The sequence below is a fragment of the Manis javanica genome, chromosome 1, assembly GCF_040802235.1.
Source record: "Manis javanica isolate MJ-LG chromosome 1, MJ_LKY, whole genome shotgun sequence".
Lineage (NCBI taxonomy): Eukaryota > Metazoa > Chordata > Mammalia > Pholidota > Manidae > Manis > Manis javanica.
The window spans coordinates 142,209,486-142,227,960 of NC_133156.1; the positions used below are offsets into that span (position 1 = coordinate 142,209,486).

Consider the following 18,475-nt stretch of genomic DNA (forward strand, 5'->3'; position numbering starts at 1 on the left):
TGGGTGCTGGTCCCCTAGCCCATAACCTAACTGATTCTTAGGTGGCTGGAATTTCTCATCATCAGAATGTTCTTCTTTGGTGGTGCATTCGGGGTTGGATAATCTTATTCTTCATTTCTGTGCAAACTCCATAAGAGCATGATGATGTGGATATTGGGCATGACTCCAGAAGACACACTTAAAACCTTGTAAATGATTTTAAGTATTTCCAGTAGTTAAAAATACCAGTTTTAAAGTTAAACAGCTTAAGTTCAAATATAGGTTCCGCTACTTAAAATCTGTGTGATTTGTGGCAAACTGTTTAATCTCTCTGGATTCCTTTCCTCATCTCTAAAATGAAATAATAATTTGCTCCATTTGAATGTGTGCCAAAACAATGGCAAAATTCCACTGAATGCTTAAGCTGCTTATTTAGTACAGCAAAACATACAGCTGTTCCTTGCCCCATGTGGATATGCACAAAGGCAATTTCAAGGGTGTGGGAAGTGAGTTCTGCTTATCCAATAGTGAGTTACCTGCCCAATAAAATACCAGCTCTTCTTGTCTTGATGATTTGTCTTAACTCTCCCCAGTCCAGAGTGTTCAGTTGTGAATTAAGCGAAGCACATTAGTGGTAGAGGCCAAATTTTGTACTTAGAGCAAGAAATAGGGAACATAACTAAGTGAACCTTACTTTTTCACCCAGTCCCTCAAATGATGTGAGACATACTGAAAATGCCAAGGAACCATTTCACTCTAGATGGGCTGCAGTTACGAAGAGAACAACTTTAGTATTTAGGAACTTTGAAGAGCTGTCAGCAAAGCCTCGAGGCATCCTAACGAACACTTATTTCCAATATGCAATATTCATTCTACAACTGACTTGTGTCACGCAAAGCCCCCATTTTTTGTATACCAGTATTTGGGCAATAATCAGAAACAGAGTTATAATCAAAACATCTTGTTAGAAAGTCTTCAAAATCCTCAAAAGAGAATGTAATATTTCAAAAAATGAGAAGGAGCTTATCCTGTTGTGATTCACATTGGTTTAATATACATTTTGTTTTCAATACCTGCAAGCTAAGTCCTTTTATTGAAGTTCAGTTTGCACTTGTTCAGGCTAGCTCTCTGCTCTGCTCCACACACATGCAGCCTCACCGTAGGACAAAGAATGAATTTAGAGATTGTTCTCAATCATCCAAGAAGAAGTGGAACAAATATACTCTAATTCGTGAAGGATTGCTGACCAAATATTGAAATACTGCTATCAGTTTGAAAAATGCTGGCAAGCAAACAGAAAGCACAAAGAGTCCCAGAGTCCCAGAGATGCCGCTCTTGTCCAGCCTGTTTGTCCGTCTGGAATCCCTCGTTTCCATCAGCGCTCAGTAGCCACTGGTGTCTCTATCTTAACTTTCCAAGGCACAACCTGAGTCTTAAAGTCAGAGGACAGAGTGTTCCAGGCTAACTGTAAGAAACTGTGCTAATACCCAAGGAAAATATGTCCTACAGGGAATAATCATACCGAAATATTTGTATAGTTAGGATTTGATGTAGTGAAATATGTGTTTTCAAGAATTTTCTCATGTTTGTTTAAAATGCACCACTTCGATTTTCTTGAACCTTAGATTTTTTTTTTTCAACAAGTATTTTTAAAGGATTCTGTTTGGCTAATGTCTTAGCCAAACACATTGTGGAAGGAACTTAAAATGCTTAGTCATGCGCGTTTTCTTATTGCTATTCCTCGGGTGCCTCGCCTAAGGCAATGACATAATACCTAAGACCCGCAGAAGAAACAGGGCCCACTCTGTTTTGACAGAGTATTATTCATGATCACCACTTTACATAAATGTTGAAGAATATCAAATAAAGACAGGAGCTGATTGTGCAAAAAAATCGAAACAATTGCTACTCAAGACTGGGCAATTAAGATGTGATACTCTTAATAGTCATATAAATTATTTCTTGGAAAGTTGTGTCTTCAGTGTGCTTGAGATATGGAAGAGGGAAAATCTGATACACATTTTCCATTCCCTTCTGCCATAAGGAAACTCTCCTTTGTAATTTAAAGTGTTGCACTCTGTCAAAGGGTGTGTGTGTGTGTGTGTGTGTGTGTGAGAGAGAGAGAGAGAGAGAGAGAGACTGCTTTAAAAATGAGAATTTTGCATTTGTTATTACTATTATTATTTGGAAAGAACATATTCATAGTAAAACTGGTGCACTGTGGCACGTTTGGAGTATTCCATGGAGCAGATATGTTTCTACCTCTTATTAATTAGCACATTTAAAAAATCATATTCTAAATTCATTCCCTTGCAGTCATTGTAATCATTTACTCGGTAACTGGGGATTCCTACCTTCAAACTTTGTTCCTGCCAAAAATAGAAATTTATGTGAATTTTGTGGGTTGCTAATATACATCAGAAATGCCAAAGGGTTTGCTAAATTACTGGATGGTCAGCTACACATCCTATTTGAGAAACCAAGGGTGTTTTGAATACATTGAAATTAATTATATGCCATGGTTGAACCCTACCCCTGAAATCCTTCATTGGTCTAAATCTCTCATTGCATGGGTCTTAACTTATGGCATAGTGTGACTTACCCTCGTAAAAGGTCCCAAATAAAAGGTTTATACCTCAAAAGGGCAAATAGTAACCAAAATATGCTTTATAAATGGAATTTAGTTATATAGCCTACACTGCTAGTTACAGGGTTCAAATCTACACTGATTCATGAATATGAGCTCGTGTGTGATGTCAAGTATTTCCATCCCCTTAATACTTAGCGTCCTATTTCTGAGTGTCTGATACCACATTGAGAGAGTTCCGCAGCAACAGACAGCCTAGGGGGTTTCAGTTTATCGGAGTAGCTGCCAGTACCAGGGCACCAGGCAAAAGTCCAGCATTGTTTGTTTGACTTCCTTCCTTTCTTTTCTCCTCTTCTTTCCTCCGTCCTGTCCTGCAATCCATTCTGGCTGTGGACAGAGGAGATGACCGTAAACTACAAATGAAAGCTGAGCTGGCCCTAAAATATTACTCCTTACAGCTATTTAATTGCAAAAGAATCTTTGGGCTGGAGCTTCCTTGTATCCCTTGGAAGGCAGACTCAGTAATTTGGCTGTCAATCATTTGTAATTTTATACCGTAGAATCTGGAGGGGTAATAGATAGAATTATAGAGTTTTACACTGGAATGCCGATTCTTAGAGAATGAAAAGCCAAAAATTGCAGGAAGGAGTCAAATCTTCAAAAATAGTGTTCTCTAAAGATCAAGTTTTATTGAAATAGAAACATAATCACATCACACTTATTTGGAAATTACTACCAAGTCTGTCACTTATTTATAATGTTAAAGATTTCCTATATTAATGCTACTTAATTTTTCACCTTGCTGTCAGCGTCAGTAAATGAAAATGGCCAGGATATTAAGATGAACCTTTTTTCTTTATTTTTTTGTCCAAAAGGGCACAACATAATGGATTTTCTTAAAATTGACCAAACCACATCAAATAGTGTTTCCTTCATTCTTTAGCTCTGATTTTATTTTGTAAGACTTAAAAAGCCTCTATTTTCTTTTCAAATAAAATTGGTAAGGATATTGCTGGAAACCTCTAAAGTTAAAATGCAATTTTTAAAAAAATCAAGAATATTAATAGGTAAATATTGTTTCTGTTTGCATGCATGCCTGTTACAACTTCCAAAAATATAGGATTTAAAATAATTTAGTACTTTATTTTTTTTAATTCTTCCTTGACTTTTTTTTTATTAAGGTATCATTGATATACACTCTTATGAAAATTTCACATGAGCAACATTGTGGTTAATAGATTCACCCATATTATAAATCCCCCCCCTACCCCATTGCAGTCACTGTCCATCAGCATATTAAGATGCTACAGAATCATTACTTGTCTTCTCTGTGCTACACTATCTTCCCCGTGAACCCCTAACAACATGTATGCCAATCATAGTGCCCCTCAATCCCCTTCTCCCTCGCTCCCTACCTGACCTTCCCCACTCCTCAACTTTGGTAACCTCCAGTCCCTTCTTGGATTCTGTGAGTCTGCTGCTGTTTTGTTCCTTCAGTTTTGCTTCGTTGTTATACTCCACAAATGAGGGAAATCGTTTGGTGCTTGTCTTTCTCCTCCTGGCTTATTTCACTGAGCATAATACCCTCTAGCTCCATCCATGTTGTTGCAAATGGTAGGATTTGTTTTCTTCTTATGGCTGAGTAATATTCCATTGTGTATACGTACCACCTCTTCTTTTTCCATTCATCTGCTGATGGACACTTATGTTGATTCCATGTTTTGGCTATTGTAAATAGTGCTGCAATAAACATAGGGGTGCATATGTCTTTTTGAATCTGGGATCTTGTTTTCTTTGTGTAAATTCCTAGAGGTGGAATTGCTGGGTCAAATGGTATTTCTATTTCTAGTTTTTTGAGGATACTTCATATTGTTTTCAACAATGGTTGAACTAATTTACATTCCCACCAACAGTGTAGGCTTCCCCTTTCTCCGCATCCTTGCCAGCATTTGTTGTTGCTTGCTTTTGGATGTTGACCATCCTACCTGGTGTGAGGTGATATCTCATTGTGGTTTCCATTTTCATTTCCCTGATGATTAGCAATGTGGAGCATCTTTTCATGTGCCTGGTTGGCCATCTTGATTTCTTCTTTAGAGAGGTGTCTTCTCAGAACCTCTTTTTTAATTGGGTTATTTGCTTTTGGGTGTTGATGTAAGTTTTTTATATATTTTAGATGTTAACCCCTTGTTGGATATGTCATTTATCATTTACAAATATATCCCCCCATACCATAGGATGCCTTTTTATTCTACTGATGGTTTCCTTTGCTGTATAAAAGCTTTTTACTTTGATGTAGTCCCATTTGCTCATTTTTGCTTTTGTTTCCCTTGCCTGAAGAGATGTGCTCAAGAAAACTCTGCTCATGTTTCTATTTAGAAGATATTTTGCCTGTCTTTTCTTCTAATAGTTTTATGATTTCATGAAGTACATTCAGGTCTTTGGTCCAATTCAAGTTTACTTTTGTGTCTGTGTTATACAGTAATCCAGTTTCATTCTCTTGCATGTAGCTGTCCATTTTTGCCAGCAGCATATCTTGAAGAGGCTGTCATTTCCCCATTGTATATCCATGGCTCCTTTATCATATATAAATTGACCATATATGCTTGGGTTTATATCTGGGCTCTCTATTCTATGCCAGTATTTGTTGTTGCTTGCTTTTGGATGTTGGCCATCCTACCTGGTGTTTTGTGCCGGTACCAAATTGTCTAGATTACTGTGGCTTTGTAGTAGAGTTTGAAGTCAGGGAGCATAATCCTTCCTGCTTTATTCTCCCTTCTCAGCATTGCTTTGGCTATTCATGGTCTTTTGTGGTTCCATATGAATTTTAGAACTATTTGTTCTGTTTCATCTAAAATTGCTGTTGTTATTTTGATAGGAATTGCATTGAATCTGTAGATTGCTTTAGGCAAGGTGGACTTTTTGATAATATTAATTCTTTCTATCCATGAGCATGGGATGTAGTTCCATTTATTTGTGTCTTTTTTAATTTCTCTCATGAGTGTCTTGTAGTTTTCTGGGTGTAGGTCTTTCACCTCCTTGGTTAGATTTATTCATAGGATTTTATTCATTTTAATGCAATTGTAAATGGACTTGTTTCCCTGATTTCTCTTTCTCCTTGTTCATCATTAGTGTATAGGAATGCCACAGATTTCTGTGTATTAATTTTGTATTCTGCAACTTTGCTGAATTCAGTTATTAGTTCTAGTAGTGTTTGGGTGGGTTCTTTAGGGTTTTTTATATACAATATCATGTCATCTGCAAACAGGGACAGTTTAACTTCTTCCTTACTAATCTTGATGCATTTGATATCTGTGTTTTCTGATTGCCATGGCTAGAACCTCCAGTACTATGTTGAATTAAAGTGGGGAGAGTGGGCATCCTTTTCTTGTTCCCAATCTAAAAAGAAAAGCTTTCAGCTTTTCACTGTTAAGTATGGTGTTAGCTGTGGGTTTGTCCTAAATGGCCTTTATTATGTTGAGGTACTTGCCCTCTATGCCCTTTTCGGTGAGCTTTTATCATGAAAGGATGTTGAATTTTGTCAAATGCTTTTTCACCATCTATGGATATGATCATGTGATTTTTGTCATTTTTGTTGATGTGGTGTGGTATATGATGTTGGTGGATTTTTGAATATTGTAACATCCTTGCATCCCTGGAATAAATTCTACTTAATCATGATGGATGTTCTTATTGATGTATTTTTGAATTCAGTTTGTTAATATTTTGTTGAGTATTTTTTCATCTATATTCATTGGGGATATGTGTCTGTAATTTTCTTTTTTTGTGTTTTCTTTGTCTGGTTTTGGTATTAGAGTGATGCTGGCCTCATAGAATGAGTTGGAAGTATTCCCTGCTCTTCTACTTTTTGGAAAACTTTAAGGAGGATGAGTATTAGGTCTTCACTAAATTTTTGATAAAATTCAGTGGTGAAGCCATCTGGTCCTAGGATTTTGTTCTTAGGTAGTTTTTTGATTACCAATTCAATTTCATTGCTGGTAATTGGTCTGTTCAGATTTTCTGTTTCTTCCTGGGTCAGCCTTGGAAGGTTATATTTTTATAGAAAATTGTCCATTTCTTGTAGATTTTCCAGCTTATTAGCCTATAATTTTTCATAGTATTTCCTAATAATTCTTTGTATTTCTGTAGTGTCTGTATTGATTTTTCCTTTCTCATTTCTGATTCTGTTTATGTGTATAGACTCTTGTTTTTTTATTGATAAGTCTGGGTAGGGGTTTATCTGTGTTGTTAATTTTCTTGAAGAACCAGCTCCTTGTTTCATTGATTCTTTCTATTGTTTTATTCTTCTTGATTTTATCTATTTCTGCTCTGATTTTTACTATGCCCCTCTTTCTACTGACTTTGGGCCTCATTTGATCTTCTTTTTCTAGTTTCATTAATTGTGAATTTACACTGTTCATTCGAGATTGCTCTTTTTTCTTGAGGTAAGCCTGTGTTGTGATATACTTCCCTATTAGTGCAGCCTTTGCTGCTAGGAATTAATTTTTTAAGTATAATATACACACAGGAAAATGCATACATCCTAAAGTACAACTTTCTCAAGATTGTGTGTGTAAAACTCAACCATAATAGCACATTTGGTCATCAGTTTAATTTTTTTTTTTGTTGAATAGTACTTCATTGTGCACATATAGTACATCCATTGTCATTAGTAGGCATTTCAACAGTGTTCACTTCGGGCTAATGCGAATGTTTCTGTATGAGTATCATAGGTGGCTTCCAGGGTACTTATATGTGGCTTTCTGTTGCATGTATATACCAACAGGAACACTGTTTCTGAGACATGGAGTGTGCATAGAAAGAACTTTGGAAGAGATTGACCAGCAGTCAGTTCCTTTTACCATTTTACATTCCTACTAACCATCTATGGAAGTTCTGAGAAAGTTAGGGAAAGTTTTCTCTCCTATCTCTTTTTTATTTTAACCATTCTGATGAGTACTAGTAGCACCCTGTGGAGGCCTACACTTGCATATCCATGTGAGTAATGATATAGATCATCTTTTCATTGGTTTATTGTCTGTGTGGTTATCCTGTTTTGTGAAGTGTTTAAGTATTTTAGCCCTTTTTCTTTTGGATTGCTTATCATTTTTTTATATTATACTTTATTCCAGACTTCTGTAGGTAGAGATATAACTAGATACATAGATAGTTATAGATTCACACATAGACATACACAGAATATTTTCTTTCACTGCTGCCCCTTCACTTTCTCAATGGTGTCTCAGTAAACATAATCTCCCCATTTTAACATGGCCCAATCTAGACTTTTTTTATTCCTTTTATGGTTAGTAGTTTTTATTGCTTAATAAAGCCTTAGCTACTCTAAGGTCATGTATGTTTTCCGTATTTGACTTTCAAAGATTTATGTTTAACCTTTCACATCTAGACCTGTGTTCTATATGAAATTGTATTTTTGAGTTCAGAGTCAAAGTACATATTTCATCAGATAGACACCCATGTGAAAGCACCGTCTTTCCCACTGCTAACGGTGTCATGGTTCTCATAAATGAGGCACATGTGTGGCTTGGTTTCTGAGTCTCTCCCATTCTGCTGTTCCTTCTGTCTCTCCTTATGTGGACATCCTATGGCCTTAATTACTGCATCTTTCTAATGTTTTCTCCTATCTGGTAGGTTTAGTTTAGATTTCATTCCTTCAGAAGAACTTGCTCTCCTTGGGCCTTTGCATTTTCATGTAAATTTTAGAAACCTTTATCCATTATACCAGCCTCTCTCAACCATGATAAAAACAGCATGCAGAGGGTTTGGTGTGGAATTGTGTTAAATCTGTCAGATAATCCAAGGAGTTTGAAATCTTTACAATATTAAATCTATCATTATGTTTGTGTAGTATTTCCCTGCAATCATTTAGGTCTGCTTCAACTCCAGTAGTGTTGTGTAAGAGTTAGTGATGTGGTTTTACACTACCATCACAGAGTTATTCCTTTGTATTTGTTGTTTATCTACAATGTCTATAAATATCACTATTTAAAAAATGTCTCTATTGCTGATTCACAGAAGGAAGGTTGATATTTTTATACCTTGCCTTTTGTTTTTATTTTATTGCCAAAGACCTCCAGTATAATGTTAAATAGAAGTGATGATAGCAGTGAATGATAACTCTTTCACATCTAAGGAGGTATTTTCAATATTTAACTCTGATTGTAATTTCTAGGTAGGTTTTTTTCATTACCAAATTGAAGGGTTTCCTCTGTATGCCTAGTTAACAAAGATTGTTTTGAAATTACAAATTACTATTGAATTTTGTGAAAAACACATACTTATGCCTTGTTGGGGTTCAAACTATTAATTATGGATAACCTACAATGTTTATTTCTTTCTACTTCTTTTGCTAGAAACAGTAAAATCAACCAAAAATACAGCAAATTAGGAATAGAGTTCCATTTACAATAATACTAGGAACAGAATCAACCATTATCTCCCATAAAGAATGTATGCTGCATACAGACATCACTTTCCAGACATCATATAGTATCCAAATTTCCTTAAAAAAGAAAAAGGAAGGAGGGAAAGATGAAAGTGTTGTGGGTCAAGTTTGTTCTCCTTGGTTCTTGTCCCCACCACAACAAAGAATTGCAAGGCAAAGCAATTATTTACTTGAAGCAGAGCAAAAGTTTATCTGAATACACTCTAAGGGATGAGCAGGTCAGAGTCAAGGTAGACAAAGGCCTTGATCTGTTAGGTGGAAGGCCTGTATATTACATTCTGGCTAGGATGCACCTCTTTTTTGACAAAGTGTGGTCATTTGATTGTCAGGTGCACCCATATAGCCATCCCTCTAAGTGTGCAGGCCTTTCCCATGATGAGGCATGATTTGGACAGTTCTTAGTTTTGTTTGATTGTGCCCACATCGGGATCTGGTTGGGACCAGTTTCTTCTGATTCCAACAGGCAAGGAAGTTATTTCCCCGCAAAGTCTTTGTTGTCTTCAGGTGCAACCCACTACCTGCGCAGAGTTCGGGTATGTTTTTCTTGAACCTTATCTTCTCCTTCCCCTGCTGCTCAGGTCTATCTTTCTACCTAACAAAAGGGTGACAGAGAGGAAGGGCTGTGACTCAGAGGTCCTCACTGGAACACTGAGCTCTGAAGGCACAACGGGACACAGGAAACCCTGTGGATGACAAGCTCCAACAAGAGAGAATAATGTTGAAATAATAATATTTTAAACCTTCACTTCACACATACTCAAAACCCTTCTCCTCCTTAATCTGTTCTTAAGCAGCAATCAGGCCAAGGCAAAGTCGCCATGATTCCAAAATAAGTAATAAACCAAAGGGTTTAAATGTAAGACAGTGGGTTGACACTCCCACAAAAAAAGTAAGAAATAAATCAGAAAGAGAAGAAAGTTGCACAGTAATGATATACAAAGGCAGAGAAAGTATAACTTCAGGAAAACAGAATTATCCCCAAGTACTAAAAGAGAAAGTTAGACATACTCTTTTTTTATTGTCTAAAAAAAGTTAAAATCATGAAAAAAGTGAAATCAAAGAAATGATAAGACAATGAAGTCATTTTAAGAAATTAAAGTGAGCTGGCAGCACTAATGGACAAACAGGAAAAATAAACCATTGCATAAATGCAACCACATTAGAAACATCAGGAAGAATATGTATTGCAGAGATAAGGAGGTATGAGAAGAAGAGACATGACATAAAAGCAACAAAAAGAAGGCAAGAGATATGGAAGATGAATAACTGGGAGTTAATGTGTGAGTGGTGGCTGTTCTCCCCTGGAATGTCATTTTTTTAAAAGACACTAATATTACCTTGGCTTTTTGATTCTCTCCTTCAATTTCCAGTGTCAGAAGGTACCTGAATAATTTATTTACAAAAACCATGTAACCATCTAAGCAGGGCCATGAGTTGTCCAGCTCTGCGGGCATCCTCACAGAAAATGTTTCTGGAGGCACCAGGAGTAACCCATTCTAGGACAGTAATGTCCCGGGAGGTGTAGGACATTTGCCTATTCTATCAAAAATACACCGACAGAAAATGTGGTCATCCATGAACTATTCTTGAAAACCAGCTTAAAGAAGAGTTAACCAAGACTTAGATCAAGTTGCATGGTTTAGGTCTAGACCTACAACTGTGTTAAAGAAGAGTGAGATTGGTGTTGGAAGTTTGTGAAGTAAGAGCAACCCACTGCTTTATAAAACCATGTTCTGTTTGAATTTTCAATAATAAGTTTGTATTGTTTTAAAATGATCAAACCTAATTTTTGAATGTCACCTTGTTTAGTTCTTATTTGAGCTAATACTAATTATGATCATTTTCTAATACAGACTAATAGTGTCCTTTCAACATCATCAAATATTAGCTTAATACTTATAGTTGTATATTATTTTATAATTAGAGATATTAAGATATCTTATTAATATTCACAGCAACCTAATTACATTGTGGTGTTACCTACATTTTAAATAACTTGCTGAAGGTCGTCTAGTTATAAATTGTGGACCTGGGGTCAATTGGGCACACAATTCACTAAAAAGTGTTTAAAATACTTTGCTGAATTTATGTTTTTGGAAGTCATGGCTAAAACAGAGAAAATCAGGTACAAGACTCAAAAGAGTTGGCTGGGTGCTGTAATAGCAGGGAGTGAGTGGGGGTGGATGCCAGTATATAAAATTAGCTGTAAAGTCAGCATCTTACACATTCTCTTTTCTATGAACCTTTGGAGTTAGATTTACCCTGTTATATATTTCTTTTGAATTACAGTTTCATTTTTAAAAATATAATGGTTTGAATAAATTTACTTTTGTTGAATGCTCATCTTTGAAATAAAAACTGCACTGGTCTTGAATATGAACTCTAAGCAATCTTGAATCTTTCTCTTGCTTTTGAATTCACCAAGCAAACAAAGTCCAGATTCAGTTTGAAAACAATGTTAGGATTCTGGAGCATTTTTTTGTTGTTGAGATGATGATAGCTGTAGATCCAGACACAAATTTAGGGAAAAGGAATAGAAGATTAGAAAACTAGAATTTGCTAGGCAGGCTAGTGGGAGGGTCCTTTTGTGATGAAATGTTGCATAAATAATGCCGATGGGGGTCTAAATTCACTGTTGCCATGGAGACCTTTGTGCCTGGCTGAACTCAATTCTTTTCTCTTTTAAGACAGCTACCAGTAGGCTTATGGTATCTCTGATGCATCTTGCTTTGCTTTCTCCTAAACTGTTGGCGAGTGAAAGCAGAAATTAAACTCTGATAATTTGGCGTCCTGACTTCGAGGCTGCTCTTCCATTCCATTCGTGAATTTTGAGCTCCTCTGGGTTCCTTTAAGCCCTGGTGCGGTGAGGGAGGAGCAGAAGGGAGGCCGCCCAGAACCGCCAGCACCACTTGCCTGGGAAGGAGGGAAAAGTAACCCTCGTCTTTGGGACTAGTCGACTTGTTTGCCTAGAACACAGTTGTGAAGTATTTAAGGACCATTTGTTCCCGAAGGTAAAAGAAAAAGTGAAAACTTAACGTATTTGTTTTTTAAATGCTTTCATTTTTAATGATGTTTTTGTGACGGATTTTAACTAAAGTTTTAAAACTGGAGGTTGCAAGTTACATGTGGCATTTCACATGGGTAGAATTTATTTCGGGCCTTACGGTTGCCAGTCAGTACGTATTCAGTGGGTCAGTGTTGAAACTGTAAAAGCCAAATAACCGAATTGAACAGGAAGCTGTTGTGAGTACGGATGCCCCATTTCCCTATCAACTAACCATGATCACTGCTTAATAATTGTTGTTAGTAAAACTTGGTGTGTCATAGGTAGATCCTTTAGATTTTAAGAAAGTTGCGATAATGTGTGTTAAGTAGCCATTTATAATTAAGTGAGAAGTAATTAAAGTTGATCTGAAAATTGTGGGCCTTCCCCCCACCCCCCAGTGGTTCAGAATTAACTGAATAACCTCATCATAATAATCACCCAACCAGTATCACTATGTAAAGTAACTGAAAATTTGGTGTTGGGCAGCCAACTTGCTTCATTGTATTCCCTTTCTCACAGAGGTTATTGGTTCTCTGTGGTGAGTTTTACAGGAGAACTAGACTGCAATAATTACATGTTTTGATTATTCTCAGTCCAGCAGGTGTAAATGGGTTGCACACATCACATAATTATAGAAAACCTTTGCTCTACAAGTGTTTCTAGATTGCTCTTTATTCAGATAATTCATTGAATCATCAAAAAATTTACAATGACTTCACAGATTTCACCTGTTGCTACTAAAGTTAAAATATTTGCATGTTTAACAGGTTAAAGAAACAGATTTCAGAAAGCTGGGGATTTACTAGATGACAACTTATGGGAATTGTATAGGTTGTTTTATATTTGTCAAGTAGGTGTACATTGTTAAAATTGTGAATGAAATAAAATGGAATACCTCTGAAAGTGTTCAGGTTTTTATCTTAGCGTGTGTTCAGATGCATAATAGTGACAGAGAAAGATTTCCTGCTGAATTAGTATGATCACAAGATAAAATTTCTACTTAATGTTATTTGAAATTTGACTTTGTAACTCAGACACTAAGCATGAATAATGATTAAGTTGACAAAAGAAATGGTTTAATTTTGTCAGAAACACGTTGTCACATGTTCTAGTATTTTAATTGCCTATGTGAATATATTTTATTTTAAAGAAGCTACCAAAGGAAGGCTCACATATACTCAGGGGGTACCTCTAAGTAAATCTTTTATTTCAAATTAATTAAAGTTAAATCTTTAGGTGAATCATATTAAAGCTAAGAAATCTAGTTAAAACTTTAGGTTAATCATATTAATAAGGCTAAAGAAAGTGAGCATGAAGCTCCACATTGGGAATATAGTGTCTAGGCACTTGCTGTAGTGTCAGTGTAATGGTCTCAAGGTAAAGATTCACACTACAAGGTGCAATCTATACATGTGATCCAAATAGTTTTTTATTTTTTTAAATATAAAGTTAACTAATCAGATGGTGTGATTGCTCATAACCCCACACTGCTGAATGTAAATATATTATATGGGAGGAAATTTTGACTAATTTTAAGTTCATTTTTTTAATCCAGGTATTTATATTATGTGGATGCATCTGAGGGCATATGAAATAGGGCCTTTGTATGGCATTCTAAAACATAAGCAGAGAGTCAAACAAAATGTGATTTATACATTTTGAGGATTTCCAAATGCCAAGTTGCAATATCCTTTCTGGGCTAATTTACTCATAAGTTCGATGCACATAATTAAGAAAAATAGTTTCAGTTGTCTAAAAAATTTTACCCAGGCAATCTCAGATTTGGTCCAACTCAGTTGATTATGTTTTCATGTTGCAGAATTACAGCTAATACCTCTATTGGATTGGTTTATGAACAAAGATTTGTGTTTGTGTTTTTACAAATACCATATTATCATGTGAATTCTGATTTGGAGTTTTGTTTTAAAGCCCTTTTATAATTCTTGTATATATTCAGCAAATCTTTGTTGAGTCCCTTCTGTATGTTAAACATTATTTGAGGTACGACATGCAAAATCAGAAAGAAATATTCTCTAGAGTCCAAGAAATAAAAATGTGAGAGCACAAAAAAAAAAGATGTGAGAACAAATAACTGCAATGCCATAAAATAATGGCTTTAATGGAAGCATGGCCACAGAGAGCATGGAACAGAGCTGTAGTTTACATAGTGAAGAGTGTTTTTTTTTATCTTCCCAACCTGAGATGAAGAAGGGTTAAGTGACTTATGCAAAATAAGTGTGAATGAATGACTCCAAAGATTATTTCCAGATAGTAGTCTGAGAAATCCTATGAAAATGTAAATCCTATCCTGTCAGTTCTTTATGCAGAGTGAAAAAGCTGGAGGCCATACTGTGATTGCAAGACCCTCAGTGACCTGCTGCCTGCCACCTTGTCTCTCCCATATCCCCTGAAGGGCTTCCCTCTTGTTCACTTTGCTCCAGCACCCAAAACTACTTGCTTCTTCTAGAACCTGCTCCCTGCACCCAGCCTTTGCATTTGCCATGTACTCCTGCTTAAAACACTAGTGTAGCCCCTCCCCACACCCCCAGCCCAGATGTACACATGTCTCACTCCCTCAAGGCCTTCAAATCCATGCTCAGATGTCACCTTGTCAATGTGTTTGTTCTTGGTAAGCCTGCTTAAATTGCCTCCCCCATCTTCTTTTCCTGTATGATTTTTCCCCATTGCCTTAATCACAGATGGCACTCTGTCTAATCCACTGGTCCGTTGTGTTCAAAGTCCTTTTTCTCTTTAGGATGTAAACTCCATGAGGGCAGGATTCTTGTCTGATATTTTTCATTGATGCCTGCCCAGCACCTAGACCCATGCTTGCCTGATTTACTGAATGAACAAATGAAGCTTTCCTTACACCAAATATGTATAGTGTTCTACTTTGTTGTTGTTTTTCATTAAAAAAAAGAATGAATTTTGAGGTTATCAAGTGCACACATTATTCTCACTTATGTTTGAGAGAAAGTAGTCAAACAAAAGCAGTCGATTCATAATTGCTAACTGGTTATGCACAGACTCTCTTAGCCAAGGTTCTTGCATCATGAAAAATAGGTGTTGATGATTTCCATTCTGTGGCATGATCTGTGGCATCAGATAGATTCTTAGTGAGAGTCCAGCGTCTTCTCCCCTCTTCCCACCCTCTAGCTGTGGAAACTTAACCAATGCCTTCAGCTTCTGCAGCCATCTGTTGCTTCCACCAAAAAAGCCATGGCTGCTGCTGTGATACTCTAGCTCTCCCCAAAGTTCTGTGATTGATCTGCATATTCCCCAAAGTATTTCTTTTGAATATCCAAGTGGTTTTGTTAGGTGATTCATGAATCTAGCAGCATCCCATCTAGCCAGGAGAGAAATGCTCCCTCCCCAAAGTATTTTCTATAAGGAACTCACAAAGTATATACAGTCTCTAAAATATTAAATCATTAATGTTCATTAACATGAGAAAAATGATTCAATGGCCTGGGTTATTTATGTGATCATACTCAGGCAGCTCTGTTATATAAAGTTCTACTCAAAAAACAAAATATAGTCTTAGGATCCTAAGAATTACCAATGAATATTAATCTTGCCCATGGTGGGATCTTGTCATTTGGCCATACCTAATACTGGCTCACTGGGAAGCATTAATAACAATGAGTGTATTTTTGTCATTTGTGAATCAAATCACCTGCGTCTGTTCCAAATGTTCATCCTACATTTGACAAGTTTAATTAAACACAGCACTTGTGGTTTTAAAAATAAAGTCTGCAAGCTCTAGGAATTTATTAAACACTACAGTGTGGCTAATTACATAGTGACCTTCTCCAGTGTGTAAATTTTTTTCAAAGATGTGAGGGTTACATCCTCTAGGAATCAAAGTATCACATTAGTCTGCAGCTCCCAACAGTACTAGCTCATTTTTAAAAAAGAAAACTAATTTTAGGTGTCGATCAACTGTCTGATTATTCCAGGATGAGGCAAATGGATTATGAGAGCTTTTCTGCATCCCATAAGCCTCAGCCTCTACTAACTTGTAAACCATAACATTTGGGTAGGTGTTCCTCCAGTGAGAGGGACTCTGAATAGGATTATTTATTCCAGAGCCTTCGCATTATCCAGAGGTCCCTTCTTCATGAATTTCAGCTATTTCAGTTCATTTTAAGCCCTCATGCTCTTCTGGTCATTTTCATCAGTGTTAATAGAATTTCAGTGTGGAAATGTTCAAGGTAATCAAATTTAGGTTCTGAGGCTGGGGATTAACTGCACCCACGTTTTCATGGAGCAGTTCTGCCAAAAATTAGAGACCGTAAGTGGAGAGGTGGAGATGAAGAAGAACAAAGAGGGAAACTGAGTCAGCTGTGGGCTATGTCTCCCTAATCCCAGGCCCAGGGTCTGTTGGTGGCACAGACCCTGCCACTGTGGCCCAGCGCTGCTGGGGGACCTGAATGAGTTTGCAGACTCTGGCATATATTTGGCAAAAGTAGAGCAGAGATATTGGCCAAATGGCATGTGTTACCCATTTAGGGACTTATTTAATCTCTGCGTATATGGAATTAAATAGGAATGTTGAATTTCTTTGTTTAAAGATTTATACACCTGACCCTATTATTTTGTTATTGCTCTGAAATAATAATTACACTTATTGAGCACATCCAGTGTGCTCCTGATTATTGACTTACAATATCTCATTAGATCCTCACAGAGGCCCTTCATGTTAGATATTATCTCTGTACTATAGACAAGAAACATTAAGCTGAGTAACTGTTTCATTATGTGGCATGTCTAAGATCACAGAAATAAATTAGGGTAAGAACACAAGTCTGCTTAACTCTACAACTTGCTGTCCCTCACCCTCCATCCAATGGTGCGGCTCAGTGTAACCATCTCACTTAGATTTTGAAAAACCTTTAAGGTTGTTGCAACCTTCGAGCCCCATGGCATACCTCTCCCGGTTTTTCTATTCACCTCCAGCTGGGGGCTCCAGGCTGGTCTCCCTTTTACCATTAACTGTCTGACCCACTAATCAGCATGCTCCTATTTGGAATCCCACAGGGCCTGGAGCACAGGGATTGGTAATGGGATTCCCTGGAATACCTGTATAGGAATCTCCTGAAGCAACTGTTATAAATGTGCTTTGTGACTCAATGTCTCAAAGGAAGGGGTTGGACATCTGCATTTCTAAGAGGTTCCCTAGAGGACTGCTAGACCCAGGAGCATTTGAGAACCTCCTGTCTGTTCTTACAGATGCAGAAACTGGCTGTGAGGGAGGTGGAGAAACAAGATCAAAGGTGATTCCCCTGCAGAGAATTGGGGAAGGATAGAGACTAGAACAGTCCTATCTGCCACACTGGAGACTCATGCAGGTGACAGGTTCAAGGTGACAAGAGTAGAGGGATCAGTGACATGTGATTAACCCCACTCATGCGTGACATGTGATTAATCCAGCCTACTGTCTGCCATGGTGTAATTGTGTATGCACACATAAGATAAAGGGAAAGCGATATAGGCAGAGTGGGAGGCAACCACTATAAGGTCAGATGCAAGATGGGCCAGGAAGGCAGATGCTGGACTTGAGGGTCAAGGCCTGGTCCTATGCTGTCCTCCCCATGCTGTGGTCCACGTCTGCCTTGTCTCCTCACTGCTGTCATTGGCAACCATCATGTGGCTCATTTTATTGTGCAGCTTGCTCATCATTTTCACTTTATTCAGTAAGTCTGTGGATGCTAATATTCCCAAAGAATCTCATAAGGTTTTAAATTAAATGGCATAGCATTGTTGTTATTGCAGCATTATTTACAGAGTGTCTACTGCTTGCCAATCCCTGTTTTAAAAGCTGGGAATAAAGAGCTGTAAAGCCAGGGCCTTTATGGAGCTGTCCTTCTAGTGGGGACCAGGTAAGTCAAAGACTGTTATTACTGTCACTCCTCCCCTCAAAAGAACACTCATCTAGGAGTAGAGTGCGTCGCAGTGACGGAGAGGCTGTGTCTCATTCCACTGAGACCCAGCAAGGTTGTCACTATCAGTGTTCTGTAAGACCTGACTCTTTTTTTTTCATTTTGAGGAGGAAGCCAGGACAACTTTCTTATCATCCTTGTTTGCAGGTACCATTGATGTTTTTAGGAAACTTTGAGAATATGTGTGTTCATTGGAGACAAAATGCTTAGTATATATAACCAAGTATGAAATGGCCCCCTTGTGAAAACATGGGCCTGGAGGTCAGAGGTTTAATTTTATATGCTGACCCCAGAGCACTCCAACTGTAGGATTTTTATGGAATTGTAGACATATGTTGTGGATAACTTTCTCTCCATAAAACTAGTAACATTTTTATCACTGTGGCACTGGTATGGTGTGATGTCATTTATAGTGCATGGTAACTTCCTCTTCCATCTGTAGAAAACGGTTTTTCTGG

General features: G+C 37.3%; 1 protein-coding gene across 6 annotated transcripts in view; it reads left to right on the plus strand.

Annotated features, from left to right (window-relative positions):
- Nucleotides 1-18,475, plus strand: part of CTNND2 (catenin delta 2) — a 925,492-nt gene that overhangs the window by 285,946 nt on the left and 621,071 nt on the right. The window contains exon 1 of one of the 6 annotated variants that reach the window (XM_073237815.1): nucleotides 11,724-12,040. The exons of the other annotated variants lie outside the window; for them this stretch is intronic. The gene's annotated coding sequence lies outside the window, so the exon portion shown is untranslated. Of the gene's footprint in view, nucleotides 1-11,723; nucleotides 12,041-18,475 lie in introns of those variants that run through there. 6 annotated transcript variants of the gene reach the window in all.